The sequence below is a fragment of the Macrobrachium rosenbergii genome, chromosome 23, assembly GCF_040412425.1.
Source record: "Macrobrachium rosenbergii isolate ZJJX-2024 chromosome 23, ASM4041242v1, whole genome shotgun sequence".
NCBI classification, from domain to species: Eukaryota; Metazoa; Arthropoda; class Malacostraca; order Decapoda; family Palaemonidae; genus Macrobrachium; species Macrobrachium rosenbergii.
The window spans coordinates 50524346-50542201 of record NC_089763.1 but is presented as its reverse complement, the minus strand read 5'-3'; the positions used below and the strand labels follow the sequence as shown (position 1 = coordinate 50542201).

The following is a 17856-nucleotide window of genomic DNA, read 5'->3' as shown; positions in this document are numbered from 1 at the left end:
GGAGCTTGACAAAAGTCAATGCACTTCCGAGATGCCTTTCCAGTGGCTGTCTCTAGTCACAACCTGGGATGCAACAGGTTGGAGTAAGGGTACGACTGCCCGTGGGCAGACCCCACTAACCTCCCTTGGGCTACCGGTATGCCTCCTCCTAGATAGCGGGGAGTATGGCAGGGATTGACGCCTAGGAGAATCAGCGGGAAGAGCAGCTGCCTTCTCCACTGATACTTCACCTTTAGAGCTTTTTTCAAACCTGTCCATCAGGACATGCACTGATGCCCCTAACTGGGCCACTGTACTCACTACCAGATTTAATGGCTAATCAAATTTATTCTCAAAGTTGGCAAAGCGATCGGGTTCAGAAGTGATAGAGCCAGGAGAAGGAGTAGCTGGTTTAGGAGAATTAATTGATGCCGGTGGGGAAGGGTTAACAGTTGGAGAATTAACAGAAATGTCAGCCTTATCAAATTTAGGAGTCAAAGCCTGACTAGCTAATTTCCCGCTGGCTTTAGCAGCTGCTTTCCTCTTTCGATCTCTGTCTAACTTAGCTAAATATGGAGCTAAAGTCTTCCATTTCTGCTCTCCCCAATCCCTGCACTTGTCACAAGTCAAATTAATACAGCAAACTTGTCCTCTAAAACTGGAACACAGTGTGAGAATCATAAGTCAATTTTGTCATCCGGATATTGCAGCCTTTACTGCAATACTGGAAACTAGAACTACTAGAGTCGGACGTTCCTAACTAGTTGAAAAGTCAATGTTGTGAAAAGTCAATTCCAGAAAAGTCAATATCAAGATAAAATGCCAAAAAGGCTACCAAGGAAGAAAATAATGAACCCAAAACTCTAAGCTGGTATAACAACACCAGGTGTTGACTCTACGAGTGGCAGAAACAAATTGCCGTGTTGGTGATGCTGTTCCTCTGTCTTACCCCAAAAGTGGGCGGGGCATAGTCACCTACACAAAACAAAAGAATCGCTACCGTGGAATTCTGAATTCTAACTGCCGTTTGAGTAGAAACTCTTAGCTAAGTAATTACTGGGTAAGTTATTACATATATAAAACTTTATATTTTATATGCTGTTTTAATTATTGTACTTTAGTATTCATCTTATTTGTTTCATATTTTATTTTATCAGTTTCAATAGAATAGAATAAAATGTAGAATTTAGGCCAAGCGCTGGGACCTATGAGGTCGTTCAGCGCTCAAATGGAAGCTGTCAGTAAAAAGGGTTGAAAGGTGCAAAAGGAGGAAAACCTCGTACATGCACTATGAAACAATTGTTAGGAGAGGAAGGAAAGGAAGCTGGAAGAACAAGAATATATACAGATATACAGTACAGTAAAAGGAATGAAAGGGGTTGCAGCTATGGGCCGAAGGGGTGCTGGAAAGAACCTCAAGTCATGCCTACAGTGCACCGTATGAGGTGCACTGACAGCGCTAACCCCCTACAGGGGTTATCGGTTTTAATGATTTTCCTTTAGTATTCATTTCATTTGCTTTTCTTTGTTATTCCACTTCCATAGTTTATCCTTTACCTCTCAATTTCCTTTTCTGTACTGGGCTGCATTTCCTGGCTAGGCCCTTGGGCCTGTACCTTTAGACTATTCCAAGTAAAACTGCAGTTTGGCTTGTAACAATAATCATTGTTCTAGTATACTTGACATACTGAAAAACCACAATAATAATAATAATAATAATAATAATAATAATAATAATAATAATAATAATAATAATAATAATAATAATAACTGTTTCAATGGCATTTAGCTTTTATAGAATCTTCTCTGTCCTTTCTTTTATATTCTTTTCATCTGCAGATAGATGGTATAGTAATTTTCCAAAAGACATGGAAAGATATTCTGCTTATGTTGTTTATTCTACTCTTCCGTCTTTTGACATATACGCAAGCAGTCATTGACAGAAAATGAATGAAATACAAAGATGGGCAAGTATTTACTGCAGCAAAGCTGTCAGGCATTTGGACTTTCTTGGCTACTTCAATTGGGGAGGTTTGGGGGTTTCTACTGGTGTATCCTCTACTGGTATTACTGATGTAACGGTTCACTCCAGTACTGGGGTGTTTGTACATCTTTCTCTTTCTCTTTTCATTATGCATAACTGTTTAGTGTCAGCCGATTTCCTGTGTTTCTTAACAATTTATTGCCTGCTGTTGTACCAGAAATGGGGGTCTGTTCTGGTTATGGGATAGCAGTATGTTTCTCTCTCTCTCTCTCTCTCTCTCACTGATTTCTGACATTTCTCCTACTGATCGTCAGGAGAAATTCAGTTTCCTTAACAGTATTTCTGCTCAGCTCTTTTTCCCATGATATATAATGCTCCAAGAAAGTGGAGGCACTGGCCGCCTGGTGCTGTGTCTAAAACTTTACTGGATGTGAAGAGTTAATAAACACTTCACATCCTAGACAGAATTTGTAGTTGTGAGGGTGCCCAAATGTTGAACATCCCCGAAGAGGACCTGAAAGCCCTTTTTTGAGAAGTACCAAGAAGGGAACTTCATCACACAGAGGCCACTTACATTGCAAGATAGATGGTGTGGCAATGGGATCCCCATTAGGAGAGCCATTTGCTAACTTTTATGTGGGCATTGTCGAGGAGAGATCCTTCAGTATCATCACCTGCCCCTTCACTATCACTGTTACATCAATGACACTGTCATCAGAGTCAACGCCAAAGAAGACCTTGAAACCCAAAGAACTTTCAAAGAGTGCTCTGTCCTTTGTTTTTTTTGTGAACATGGCGTCAACAGTGTCCTCCCTTTCCTGTCTCTAAGGGCACTGAGTTATTCTTAACTGAGTTATTTCTTTAACTGTGCATCATTATGGTACACAGTGTATTTTAAGAATTTTATACTAATAACTTATATAATCGTATTGCTTTGTCGAAAATGTCTACAAATCATGTCATATGCTCATGCAACAGACCCCAACAGGGAATACCACTATGGTTTACAGAAAACCAACGAATCTGGGCCTCTGCCTTAATGGATCAAGAAAGTGCCCAGACAGATACAAGAAATCTGTGGTGGATACTTTCATCTGCATGCACTTACACACTGTTCCACTTGGAGGGACACCACCAAGGAAATGTGATATTGGCACTGACACTGATAAACAATGGTTTTTCAAATAAAATGGCCGAGCAACAAAATAGAATTACGATAAACAAGTAGCACACCAATGAAAACCCCACCAATGAAGAAGACAAAAATGGTGCAGTAGAAGTTTATTTCCAGAAACATATGCACCAAAAATACCTGGAAAATGGAAAGATCATAAAAGAGATAAAAGAAAATGTCACTCCAATAACAGATGAGAGAGTCCAAGTAATAACTTGCTATAAAAATATGACAACCAGCCTCCTCATCCTTAAGAATAACTCAATGCCCTTAGAGACAGATTTGATAAAAAACAGTTTCACCTATAAGTTCACATGCCTAGTGGATGGATGCCACCACTCATACACTGGGATGATAACTACCATACTATCAAAATGTCTCTTGTGTCTTCTACAAGGAGGTGCCACATTTAATCATCATAACCATGAACACCAGAGGAGACCAGAAAGGAAGAGTTAATTAATGCTGTAAAAATATAGACGCTGCACCAGAATTTCTCCCAGCGATTGTTGGGAGGAATGTCAAAAATCAGTCAGCACTAAACACCATTGAGGCTGAGAGCAAGAGAGAGACACCATATGGCTATCCTACCACCAGAACAGACCTCCATTCCTGGTACAATATCAGTCAATAACATAATAACAACCACAGGAAACTGGCTAATACTAAACAGCATCGCAAGAACAAAAGAAAATAATTAACTGACACCAAGCACCAGTGAGGGAGAAAGAGAAAGATGTACAAACACCCTGCACTGGAGCGAAAGATTACAACAGTAACGCCAGCAGAAACTCCCCATATTTCCTAGATACTGGTAAGAGACAGAAGTTATGAATTCTTTTCTTTGCACATTTTGTCCTATTTAATCTAATGTGCTGCCCTCAATCTATTATTTTCTAATTACAACAATTACCTGTAGCCAAAGTTTTCATGTTTTGTCCAGTGGGTGGTGTTAGTTTCAGAGTTTTAGCTTCACTCAGTCATGGGACCACTGCTGCTGACTAACATTTCTTTAATGTGCATCATTAAGGTGCACCGTCCATTTTAAGAATTTTATATTAATAATTTATATAATTGTATTGCTTTATTGAAAATGTATATAAATAAATAGTTTGGACTTGGTAGTATTCAAAGCAATGAAAGCACTGTATTCAGGAAGAGTTTCATATTTGGAGGTACACATATTCTGAAGTTGGCAGTTACTTAAGAAACTTTATCATTATCGTCATCACTGGAGAATTAAAACCTGAATGAAAAATATTTTCCTTCATTTGGAGTTTAAATGTGCAAGGTTCTTATCTATAACTTCACATAGCCTACAGACCAAGAGAATGATGCATTACACTGCATTTTGCAAATTATTTTTTCAAGTGAAATATGATTTTTCTGATTTTTGGTACTATTTTGATGAATATGACATTTACTTCATCAGATGTTTGATTATTTCATTACATCTTATAACTAAAATAAATTGGGAACAACAACCATAGTGGAATGCTGATGTCTTGGGCCTTAGGGTCAGGTTAGTTTGGGAGGGGTCTTAGGATTGCCCATTAGGCTACTTTGGGGACACTGACAAAGGTATACCCAGGGTATTTAAGCAAATAAGTTCCTGTGGGATGCTGTCCTGATTAGCTAGGATGATTCCCTGTATTTCTCTCTGTAACTGGCCTTTGTAGCACCCTTCTCAAGTTAGGTTTAGAGAGTCCAAGGATGTGGCATGGTAGGTTAGGATAGGAGGTATCTCCACATTTTACTAGTCTAGTTTTCGTTTTACACCAACCAAACAAAATGTGTTTTCCAAATGTGATTCCCATTTGGCTACAGATAGACAGGCCTATGGGTGTGTGTAACAAGTTAATAAAGCATTCCTGACAGAATATCAAACTTGTCCAAAAAAAAAAAAATGAGAACAACAGTCTAAGCATATTTTACAACTGTTCTCAACAGATTTACCATAAATGTAACATATACTAAAACAAGCACATATATCTAGGGCTAGATGTCATGCATGCAAACCTACTCTGTTGAAACAGATATCAGTAATTCCAGCATGGGAACTCTGTGAAAATACAGGCCTACAAAGGAGGCCTACAATCACAGTCCTCTACCTGTACACAGGTTCACCTTTGGGCTTTGGCTACCACATTTCATATCCAATGAATTAATCTATGCCCATCTCAGTGAATCTCTCAGTGGTATTCAACTGACTAACGATTGTGAAAATGAATGAACACGTTAAGACCCAGGCCTAAGCCTATGGGAAAAGTAACTAAAGGCCTACTGTCGAAATCGCGAAGCTAGAAGGCTCGAGGGATTCAATTTGATGAGATGCTTGTCAGAAACTGGCTTCTTTGTGATCCTAATAGATTGCATGAGTGTGTAAACCTTGGACTTATCAGTTACATAATCAGAGTTCTATCAATCAATTTGCTGAATAATGGTGATTCACGACTTTTAGCCCGCCTAGGGTTTACGTATCTCTGGTGATCCCTACTCTGTGCTCACGCCTTAATTTCAACAGAACAATAAGAGCTGAATTAATCATTTACCACTGTCATGAAAAGGAAAGAAGAAAGGAACAGCGTTATGCAATAGATACCTAGCAACCTATTTAAATTAATATAAATCTCTGACTGCCTTACACAGACACTCCGAACACAAGCGGGTGGGGTATAGGGATACCGGGAGGTTGTCTCATTTGTAAACAAATGTTCGAATACGCCCAGTGGCTTCGAATACGTAAAAGTAAAATAAGAAATCCAAAGAAAAAGAAGAACAATGCAGAAAATTTATTGACTGAAGAAAAAATAAATATGAAACATCTTTCTATTTTAGATACATATTCTCTGCAATGCAGAGTAAGTAGGATAATAAATTTTGTAAAACTTTATATTCGAACAACGCGTTTGATTTACTCATCTTTGAACGAAGTAGTGGCATGGGCTTAATTTGATTCGGATAAATCGGCAAATTCGCCATATATCCAAGAAAGTAGTAGTAGTCCGGAGGTCGATCACGGGGAAAAAACTTTTTCTTTTTAATCCGTTATCTCCGTCGACAGAAGCAGTAAATTATTTATTTGGTACTCACTCGACAGTGGTGAGTTACAGCCAGGGTGGATAAGGGAGAAAGGCTTGCTGAGAAATAAAAGGTCAACACCTTTTTGGCCCATTTCCTCCAAGGGAAGGGAAGGGATTGTATATATATATATATATATATATATATATATATATATATATATATATATGTGTGTGTGTGTGTGTGTGTGTGTGTGTGTGTGTGTGTGTGTGTGTGTGTGTGTGTGTGTACATTTTTACGATTTTACCTGGGGAAATGCTTACCATGACCCAGTTATAGATTCTAAAATTTTGATTACGTGACTTACCCCACTAACTGGTATAGCCTATTATCCGACTGCTGTTGATTCAGGTAATCGTAAAAAAACATGGAAAAAGGGGAAATTTAACTGAGCTGACGGCTCTACTCACAAGGAAGTTGTAAGTAAACACGTTACGGAAAGTTTAAGATTACGTGTATTAACATTAAGTGAACTATGAGGAGATGAAATGAAAAAATCATGCAGGCAAGTCCTGGGAAGTTAATTATAACTGGAAACACTTGAAGGTATATCCGTCGGTGTGATAATGCTGATAGGCTACAAGGCACAGTCAAGAGAGATTTCCTCGGCTAACAAACCCTCTGTAAATGGAGAGATTTATGAATTAAAAATCAGTAAGGACACAGTAAAATATGCACAGGGCAAGGCGAGCACGGATGGTGCTAAGGAAGCCTTGAACACGCGATTTTATGTAATTATTCAAACACTGGCATTTACGTAACACTGCCCTGACAAGGCAAGGTTAATATGGAAATACTGACACTTAGAAATGAAATAGGAAGTTAGTACGAGAATTAAAAGTATGACTGAAAGGAAGAACCTTTGCAACAGATCACGTTACCTTATAGAAGAGATGGCTTCAGCGAGGATAATGGCAGCAGAGGAGGGCTAAGGGCTCCACTGGTAAGAATACTAATGCCCCCTACAAGATAGGACCACGAGGTAGGGGCATGGCCCTCTGAAGGAGGCGGGGTTACGAGGCTTTCTCCTATGCTCACACATCATTTATGAGTCAGCGCTAGGTGTTCTTTACAGGCCACACCTTTCCCTTAATCTGCATCATCGGCTCTATTCTGCCTCCAGCCATACTTAATCTCCTCACAACCTCGTGTCTGAAAACAAAGGCTCTGCAAAGTTACATGTTCAAAAGAGAATGTGGGATAGATATACAGAGCGCAGTTGACGGGTTTTGAGGAGGGGCCAATATTCCTTTCGCCCTTCCTTGTCAGGCAGTGCTAAGCAATGCACTGTTTTTATTTCACAGCTTTAAATTGAACGTTTGGTGGCTATGATGCTTGGGAAGATGTAGCTCGAAATATATGGTTGCAACGTTCAAATAGTGTTTTATGGGCCTTCTTATATTCATATATATATATATATATATATATATATATATATATATATATATATATATATATATATATATATATATATATATATATATATATATGTGTGTGTGTGTGTGTGTGTGTGTGTGTGTGTGTGTGTGTGTGTGTATATGTGTGTGTGTTACACCCACAAAGAGCATGCTATATTTTATCTTACCTACCTCGAAGAGAATGCAAAGAAATCTAGGTAGAGCTGGCCGGCCTTTCCCTTTGCCGAGTGTCGCATCTCTCTCTCTCTCTCTCTCTCTCTCTCTCTCTCTCTCTCTCTCTCGCAGACGCACTTGAGAAATCTATGAAAACCTATTCTGTGTAAGGTGTGTAATTCAAATCCTGAACTGCAAAAATAGTTTTCAAGTAAGCTTGATAACAAAGCATGCAAAATGAAATGATGGAAGATGGACACTAAATTCATTAAGTATCACCGAAACAAAGTAATAATTGTGTAACAGATATGATACGGGGAAATTAGATCCCATTCCCCACCAAGTCTCCAAAAATCCCCCCATTGACACTTAAGTCTATTATACATAACTTTCAAAGTCTTTGCTGTCTTTCGTTCCATTATAAACGACCACTTTCCCCCCCCTCAGTCATTTTAAATGTTCGCTTAACCAAGAGCATATCCTCAATCCAATATATATATATATATATATATATATATATATATATATATATATATATATATATATATATATATATATATATATATATATATATATATTATATATATATATATATATATATATATATATATATATATATATATATATATATATATATATTATATAGCTTAGTGTAAGGAGTCAGGAATCAATCCATATTAATAATCATCGATTAAGGGAAGAGGACACACACACATGTACAAGCTGTCTTTATTCCAGAGCTTCGTAATTGTCCACATAATTACATCATCAGGGCTGTTAAAATGAAACAAAATTCCTTGTAAAATTGTAAAAACTAAAACTATAAATTGTGAATTGAAAAAGCTGAAAATCTTTCTTACAAAATTTTAAAAATATGTACAATAAAATTAGAGAAATAAACGAAATCTTAAAAAACGTACACAACATTAAAGCTAAAGGCAACATAATATACAGTAAACAAAATAAAAATAGCAGTGGACAGATCTACAGAACACAAGATCAAAGACCGACCTAGAGGAGTGAGCTTTAAATCAATAAAAACAATACGAGTCCAGACAAATACAGAGGGGAGGAAAATATGTGTTTCCAGGATAAGTTGTTTAATAAAAACGTTATTCCAGGATAAGAAGGTCCTGAGGGTTGGTGGTATGGCCTAAAATACAGAAGTCTTTAGTATCAATATGTGTTTTACAAATTTTCGAATGGTTTCTAATATTCAAATATATACTGTATATATATATATATATATATATATATATATATATATATATATATATATATATATATATATATATATATATATATATATATATATATATATATATATATATCTTGAAATCACTAGAACTCATTAACAGATGTACCACTGAGAAAAAATTAAATCCTGGCCAGTTTTGTCTTTAGTTTCTGAACCATCTTCAAGAAAATTGAGAAACTGAGGTAGAAAATTACATTAGAAATGCCAGATTGAGACCACAAACGAACATAGAGAAAGTTAAAACAACACTCACACTTGACAAGAAAGGTCGAAGTCGTTACCCCGTTTGTCGCTGTGGTCAGTGCTCAGTTAACAAGTCTTGTTTCTGTCACCTCTTACTGTTAGGTCCAGCTAAACACTTTCCTTGAAATCTGTGGATTTTACATATTCAGTCTAAAATAAATGGATCAGATTTAGGCATTCTTAAGCTGCTATTCGTTTATAAAGTTAAATTCTATTACACTTCTTTCCAGCATATTTTTAGAATTAGCAAGACTTCTAGAGCCTGTCTTCCTCATAACATGATTATTTTCACAACCTTGGATGAACATTGCACTGTTCTCCCGCATACATCTTTTAAGCAGAAGATTAGTAAATATAATCTTATGCAGATACACACACACACACGCACACGCACACACACACAAACGCACGCATGCATGCATATGCATATATACGAGTATACCATTATGCATATATTGCATATATATGAATATATACGTATATATATACATGAATATTTGTGAGGTATATTTATATAGGTATATATATATATATATATATATATATATATATATATATATATATATATATATATATATATATATATATATATATATATATATATATATATATATATATATATATATATATATATATATATATATATATGAACAACCACAACTTTAAAATAACACCTTGAACTAGACGTGAATCTTATGATATCAGTTTCACTACAGCTGATAAGAAAAAGCTCACTCACTAAACATATATGACTTTATATATATATATCAAGGAGAAGACATTTATATCGTAAAAATGTATGGAAAATATAAAATCAGTGATATAAAGAAGAAAGATTATAATGCTTATTATATATAATAGCGGTGCAACAAAAGTTAAATGCACAAGTTAGAGAGAGGTCAAGGAACTGCTAAATACATGTGTACCTGGACTTTGGACAAGCTAGAGGGTTAAATGATTGCATTAGAAGCTAGATGTCTGCTATCACCAACACAAGCGTCTGCGACAATAGAAAATTGAATTACAAGATTTGATGACAGATAGACAGACAGATGCAGAAATAATAAGTATACCTTAGTTTTACCAGACCACTGAGCTGATTAACAGCTCTCCCAGGGCTGGCCCGAAGGATTAGACTTATTTTACGTGGCTAAGAACCAATTGGTTACTTAGCAACGGGACCTACAGCTTACTGTGGAATCCGAACAGTCAAGTTAAATAAAAGCATGTAAAAATGCTCTACCCCTCTGAAATTATGTAGAAAGGATTGTAAATGTTACTCATGATAAATAAGGGAAATAATAAGAGCAGTTAGCTTTTGTCTACCATTGTGCGACTGAGCCTACAGTGGTGGATAATATATCTGTTATATTTAATGTGAATATATTTGTACACACAAATGCACACACACACACAATACATATATACATACACACACACACACACACACATATATATATATATATATATATAAATATATATATATATAATATATATATATATATATATATATATATATATATATATATATATATATATATATATATATATATATATATATATATATATATATCTTCTTCTTCTTTTAACGTGCTTTTTCCCATTTTTGTATGGGGTAAGCACGATGCCTTCTTTAAAGGACTTTTTGATTTGGCTTTGGGGTAGACCTGTGGTCTCGATCGGCTGCCCTGCCTGACATCGCTTAGACCCCGGTAGCGTATGTTTCATGTATCATACCCGACCCAACGCCCTTTCTTCCCAGCAGCGAGAAGTTATTGCGCGGGTATGGCGAGAGTTCGAGACGTGTGAGATGTTTGTTATGTTTTTTAGAAGGTGTTTAGTGGATATATATATATATATATATATATATATATATATATATATATATATATATATATATATATATATATATATATATATATATATATATATATATATATATATATATATATATATATATATATATATATATATATATATATATATATATATATTTAATTTTATATCTTATAATGTATATTTTAACGCCCTTTTTATTTTATATCTTATAATTTTCTTTATTATTAATTTGCTAAATCTTCATTTTTTCAGATATTTTATACAACCATGAGATTAACAAAGGAACAGAGAGTAAAAGCAATTCAATTGTACTATCAAATCAAAACAATAAAAATGGTGCTGAAACCGCAAGATTGTTATCAGCTGAATTTAACATCCCAAGGTGCAAAGCCGAAATATCACAAGCTTGATTAGAAAATTTGAATCCACAGGAAGTGTAAGTGATGCTCAAAGAGCGGGTAGGCCAGTTGTTGCAACAAGCTTAGAAAAGTCCAATGAACTACAAGAATCGTTGCTGCGTTCTCCTCAAAAATCCAGTAGGCGTCTTTCTGCAGAGTTAGCAATTAGTAATTGTATTGAACATTATTAAACCGAATAAGCATTATATTAATTTTGTTAAAATATTATATTAATCTATTAACCTGTGGCAATACATTCATGTTCGAAAAAATAAAGGATAATCAAAAAGGCTTTAATTTTGTTCCACTTAAACAAAGGGCGTTGCTTATGCCGCACCCATATATATATATATATATATATATATATATATATATATATATATATATATATATATATATATATATATATATATATATATATATATATATATATATATATATATATATATATATATATATATATATATATATATATATATATATATATATATTATAAATTTCCTTGGCTGCTTTTTTTGTCTCTGTCTGTCTGTGTGTCCAGAGGCTTCTGGGGCTGAAGACTGCTTCAAAAATACGTTATAATCCAATGGGCATTTCTCCAGGAATGCTTTAGGAGCTGAGGACAGCTTCAAAGGATCCTGGAGTCGTGAAGACGTCATCAAAAAGACGTTATAATCCAATGGGCGTTTCTCCAGGAGTCCCTCAGGAGGTGGAAGACTTCTGGGTGGAATGATTCTGAAGACAGATTCTGAATTTCTCCATGAAACGTTTGTTTGAATGAACACCTCGAGATTCGCGAGGCTGCAGCAGAAGGAGACGGAAACAGCTGGATAACGTCTTCTTCAAGATATCTTCACGACTCCAGGTTCCTTTGAAGCTGTCTTCAGCTCCTGAAACATTCCTGGAGAAATGCCCATTGGATTCTTCAGGACCTCTTCAGGATGCCATGAAAATCCAGTGGGTGTTTATCCAGGAATTCTTCAGGATCTGAAGACGGCTTCACGGGATCCTGGAGTCGTGAAGACTTCAAGAATACGTTATAAGACTTCAAGAATACATTATAATCCAATGGGCGTTTCCCCAGGAATGCTTCAGGAACTGAAGACAACTTCAAAAGATCTTGGAGTCATGAAGACGTCCCCGCCAATCTGGGAATCCACATACAGTATAAGGCTGGGTATTCATGATCAGGTTTACCTGTCAGTTCATCCATGACCATTCGATGGATGAGCTTCTACACGCAGACTAGAACAGTCAGTCGGACCGTCAACTTGAGGTCATCGCCCTCAGTGCTCGACTAGCCTTCGTCGTGACAACACTGTATGGCAGCGATGGAAACTCTGCTGACTGATGAGGTGTAGATACAGACTAGCTGTTGCAGCAATTCACTTAAAAATAGGAAAGAAGCAAAAAGGCATAACAGAGTATGGTCTAAATGTTGCCTATTAAAGAGAGATGTTTATTCACATAAAATATTAATGAATAAGGTTAAATTAGACCTAGGGGTTGGTGAAGTAATATATGAAATGGACCGTGAAGCCTTCTTGCACTAATAACACCTTTCATAAAAAGGTAGGACACTGGCCTAGGCCTATACCAAATTGTCTGTATCGCATAGAAATATATTTTTAAAATTTTTTATCGTATGATTTGGACTCACAAAGGCCTACAAATAGCACCGCAGGGTCTAACAATGAGGAGAATTAGGCCTATACAAAGTTTATTCATATTCTGGTCCGAGTGGCTGACATCCTTCCAAGACGAAATCCAGCGGCGAACTGTCAAAAAATCTTTGCTTACCCATCCACACGTGCGACCACCTGTCAGTCGGTTGGATGAACTTTGGGTAATTCCATCAGTTCATTCGTTCTAGCGAGTGGACTGACTCCGCCCACGAACTGTCGGCCACATGTAAGTTTAAACGTCAGTTTCAGTGAACTGACAGATGGACTGACAGGTAAACCTGACTGTGAATACCCGGCCTAATACTAAAACTCTGAGAGATTTGTTTGTTTTTTTGTTTGTTTGCGCACCACAAGGTAAATGGGGCTGGTGGTGCCTGTTGACTTTTGCTAACTATTATTAGTAGGGATAGTTTAGCTGCAGGTATGGCGATGGGTATGGTACAGATATGGGTATTGGTAAGAGAATGGTATGGTATGGATATGGGTATGGGTATGGTATGGGTATAGATATGGATATGGGTATGGGTGTGGGTATGGGTATAGGTATAGGTATGGGTATTGGTATGGGTATAGTACAGGTATGGGTAAGGGTATGGGTACCGTATGGGTATGGTGCAGGTATGAGTAAGGTTATAGGTACAGGTATGGGTATGGTACAGATATGGATATGGGTATGGGTATGGGTATGGGTATGGAACAGATATGGGTATGGGTATGGGTATACAGCAGATATGGGTATGGGTATGGTAATGTTATGGTAAGGATATGGGTAAGGGTAATGGGTATGGGTATGCATATGGGTATAGGTATGGGTACAGATATGGGTATGGGTATGGTACAGATATGGGTATGGGTATGGGTATTGGTATGGGTGTGGTATGGGTATGGGTATGGGTATAGTATGGGTATGGTACAGATATGAGTATGGGTATGGAACAGATATGGGTATGGGAACTAGCAAATGCGAGCGATAGTGAGTATTTGCCAGTCTATATATATTATATTGATTTCCATGGCTGCCTTTCTGTGTGTGTGTGTGTGTGTGGTGTCCTGTCCCTCCCCTTTCCCCTTCCCCTCCCCTCCCCCCCCTCCCTTCCCCTTTCTCCTTTCCCCACCCCCTTCCCTCCCCTAATGCAGGTGGTTCATAGTTACTACACGAGGTTAAATAAACACTTCATAAATCCTAAAGGTCAAGCAAGTTGTATTTATAAAGGTGCGTCCAGACGATGCCTTTTTTCCATGCGCTAAGCGCATGCCTTTTGGAATAAGATTGCATGCGTCAAGTTGAAAGAGGAATGAGGAACGTAACGCATGCCTTTTACTGTCCACACGTTGCCTTTTTTAGTTGCGCGATGTCACTGGATCCACTTGTTTGCGCGGGAATTTGTGCCGCTTACATCATTATTAATAAGGCTAATAAAAAGAGACGAAAAAAACAACAAAAAAGAATATGGATGAAGGAATATTATAAACAGAACAAAAACACCATTTTGCGTGAGTTACAGTGTGGTGGCGATATTTTGTTCAGGAATTTCACTAGAATGTCACTGGAGGACTTTACCATAATCCTGGAAAAAATCAGACCTCTAATCTCTAAAAAGAATACTGTCATGAGAGAAGCTATTCCTGCTGAAATCAGATTAGCTATAACACTACGTTATTTAGCAACGGGAGACTCGTATGCCAGCTTAAGTTTCTTGCTTAAAGTACCCAAACAAAGCATATCGGACATTGTCTCCGAAACTATGAGAAGTATAAATGAAGCATTAAATGATTACATAAAGGTATGTACTGATAAAAAAATATTCAAGTAATATTTATTTTAGAAGACATTATGAATTCACATGAATATGTTATAACAATATACAGTACTTTTCTTTATCAAAGAGACAACATGTATCATTAGACCTACTTGTAAATAATTGCATACAAAATAAATTAACAATATCCTTTCATCAAAAACTGTTCATTTATTAAAAAAATATAAATTAATTTAAATCACAAAGAACTCAAGAATAAAGTATAAGTAAAAGTTGTATGTAGACTTTTGATCTTATTTTTGACAGCTGTTACATCTATAGCATATTTTTCACTTAGTTTTTGAAGGGCATCTCCTCTCAGAAACTTATTTGAATAACCTTTCAAATCAGCTTTCCAAAGAACTTCGTGTTTTTGGTAGTCTTCAATGAAAGTTAGAGTTAATTCCTTACTCTCAAGTGACATTTTCAGTAGATTTCACTACACGGAAAAGCGCACGTGACTCCCAGCACCGGTGGGAAGCCTTGCGCTATTGCATGCCTCAGTCATTTCGGAGAAAAAACGCATGCGTAAAGGCCTGCGCTACGTGCGCTGTGGAATGCGTCAAAGGCATGCGCAAAATTGAACGAAAAATTGAATCGTCTGGACGCACCTTAAGATGTCTTCACTACTCCAGGAGTCTTTGAAGTCGTCTTCAGCTCCTGAAGCATTCCTGGAGAAACGCCCATTGGATTACAAAGTCTTCTTGAAGACGTTTTCACGACTCCAAGATCTTGTGAAGCCGTCTTCAGTTCCTGAAGAACTCCTGGATAAACACTCATTGGATTATCATGGCTTCCTGAAGAAATCTTCAAGAATCCAGCTGTCGTTGTCTCCTTCTGCTGCAGCCTCGCGAATCTCAAAGAGTGCATTCAAACAAACAAACAAACGTTTCATGGAGAAATCCAGAATCTGTATTTGGAATCATTCTGCCCAGAAATCCAATGGGCATTTCTCCAGGAATGCTTCAGGAGCTGAAGATGTCTATTCACTACTCCTGTATCCTTTGAAGTAATTTTCAGCTCCTGAAGGCGTCTTCAAGAAGACTTTGTAATCCATTGGGCAGTTTCTCCAGGAATGCTTCAGGAGCTGAAGCTGACTTCAAAGGAGCCTGTAGTAGGGAAGACGTTTTATAAATATAACTTGCTTGACCTTTAGAATTTATGAAGTATTTAATTAACCTCATGTGGTAACAATGAACCACCTGCATTAGGAAAGGGGAAAGGGGAGGAGGAAGGGGGAAGAGGGAATGGGAAGGGGGGGAATGGGAAGGGGAGGGGTGAAGGGAGGAGAATGGGAGGGGGGGGGAAGGGGAGGGGGAAGGGGAGGGAGGGAGGGACACACAGACACCAGCCACACACACACACACACAGACAGAAAGGCAGCCAAGGAAAGTAATATAATAGATATATAAACTACAGGCCTCAGCCTTATAATTAATGATATATATATATATATATATATATATATATATATATATATATATATATATATATATAGATATATATATATTTATATATACATATATATACTTATATTCATATATATATGCATATATATATATATATATATATATATATATATATATATATATATATATATATATATATATATATATATATATATATATATATATATATATATATATATATATATAAACAGGCCTCAACCTTATAGCTACAATATTCCCTCGCATCAGTACCGAACACAGAACTCTGAAGACAGCCAAAGGCACTACAAACTGACTCACAAAAGTCAAACGAAGGTGGGATCCAAGTACTTGATAGTACCTAGGGATTTACCTTGCAGGCTGCACTCCTTTGCATAACAGATGGTTTTAATGAAATCCCAACATAACAGTGGCTCAGCTGATAGCAGCCAATTATTTTATGACCTATGAGACTTTTTGGTAGCCCCTCTGTTTTAGCGTGCATATCATATCCAGTATATATATATATATATATATATATATATATATATATATATATATATATATATATATATATATATATATATATATATATACATATATATATGTATATATGTATATATACATATATACATGTATATATCTTATAAAAGTGAATGTTTGTATGTTTGTATATTTGTGCGCTATAGAAATCCGAACCCCTTGACCTATCCAGACAAAATTTTACACTTGGACATCATTTGACCCAACTTAGATAATGGGGTAGGTTTAAAACCCATACCCCCGCCCCCTACTCCTTCCCCCATCCCCATTCCCCCTTCCCTTTGTAACTTATGTGGTAAAGAAACTCTACAGGCTTATCATGCCTCATTTCGTGTACTCAAGACCATAGAAATATATAACTGAAAAAATTAGGTTTTGGGGATGGGTATAGGTTTGGTGGGGGTTGTTTTTAGGTTTAGTAGGGGTATGTGTGTAGGTTTAGTGAGACATTTAGGTTTAGTGAGGGGTGTGTTTAGGTTTAGTGGAGATGTGTGTTAAGGTTTAGTTGGCGTGAGTTTATGTACAGTGAGGGTTCATTTAGATTTAGTGAGAGGTGTGATTAGGTTTTGTGGGTGCTGTGTGTTTAGGTTTAGTGGAGGATGCATTTAGGTTTAGTGGGGGATGTGTTTAGGTTTAGTTGGGGGGAAGTTTATGTTTAGTGGTGGATGTATTTAGGTTATAGGGGCCACAACCCCTTTCATTCCTTTTACTGTACCTACGTTCGTATTCTCTTATATTTTTCTTTCCACGCTCTCCTATCAATCGTTTCATAGTGCAACTGCGAGGTTTTTCTCCTGTTACATCTTTCAAACCTTTTTACTCTGAATGACCTCATAGGTCCCAGCCCAGCGCTTGGCCTTAGGCTTAAATACTAT

The 17856-nt window shown here is 36.6% G+C and overlaps 1 protein-coding gene across 12 annotated transcripts in view; it reads right to left on the bottom strand.

The window, feature by feature from the left end:
• Positions 1–5834, bottom strand: part of LOC136851618 (androgen-induced gene 1 protein-like) — a 188065-nt gene extending 182231 nt beyond the window's left edge. For 6 of the 12 annotated variants that reach the window (XM_067125996.1, XM_067126000.1, XM_067126002.1 and 3 more), the window contains exon 1: positions 5422–5577. The gene's annotated coding sequence lies outside the window, so the exon portion shown is untranslated. Of the gene's footprint in view, positions 1–5421 lie in introns of all 12 variants that reach the window. The other 6 variants (XR_010856930.1, XR_010856929.1, XR_010856932.1 and 3 more) reach the window with 4 other exon arrangements.
• Positions 5835–17856: the final 12022 nt, after the last annotated feature.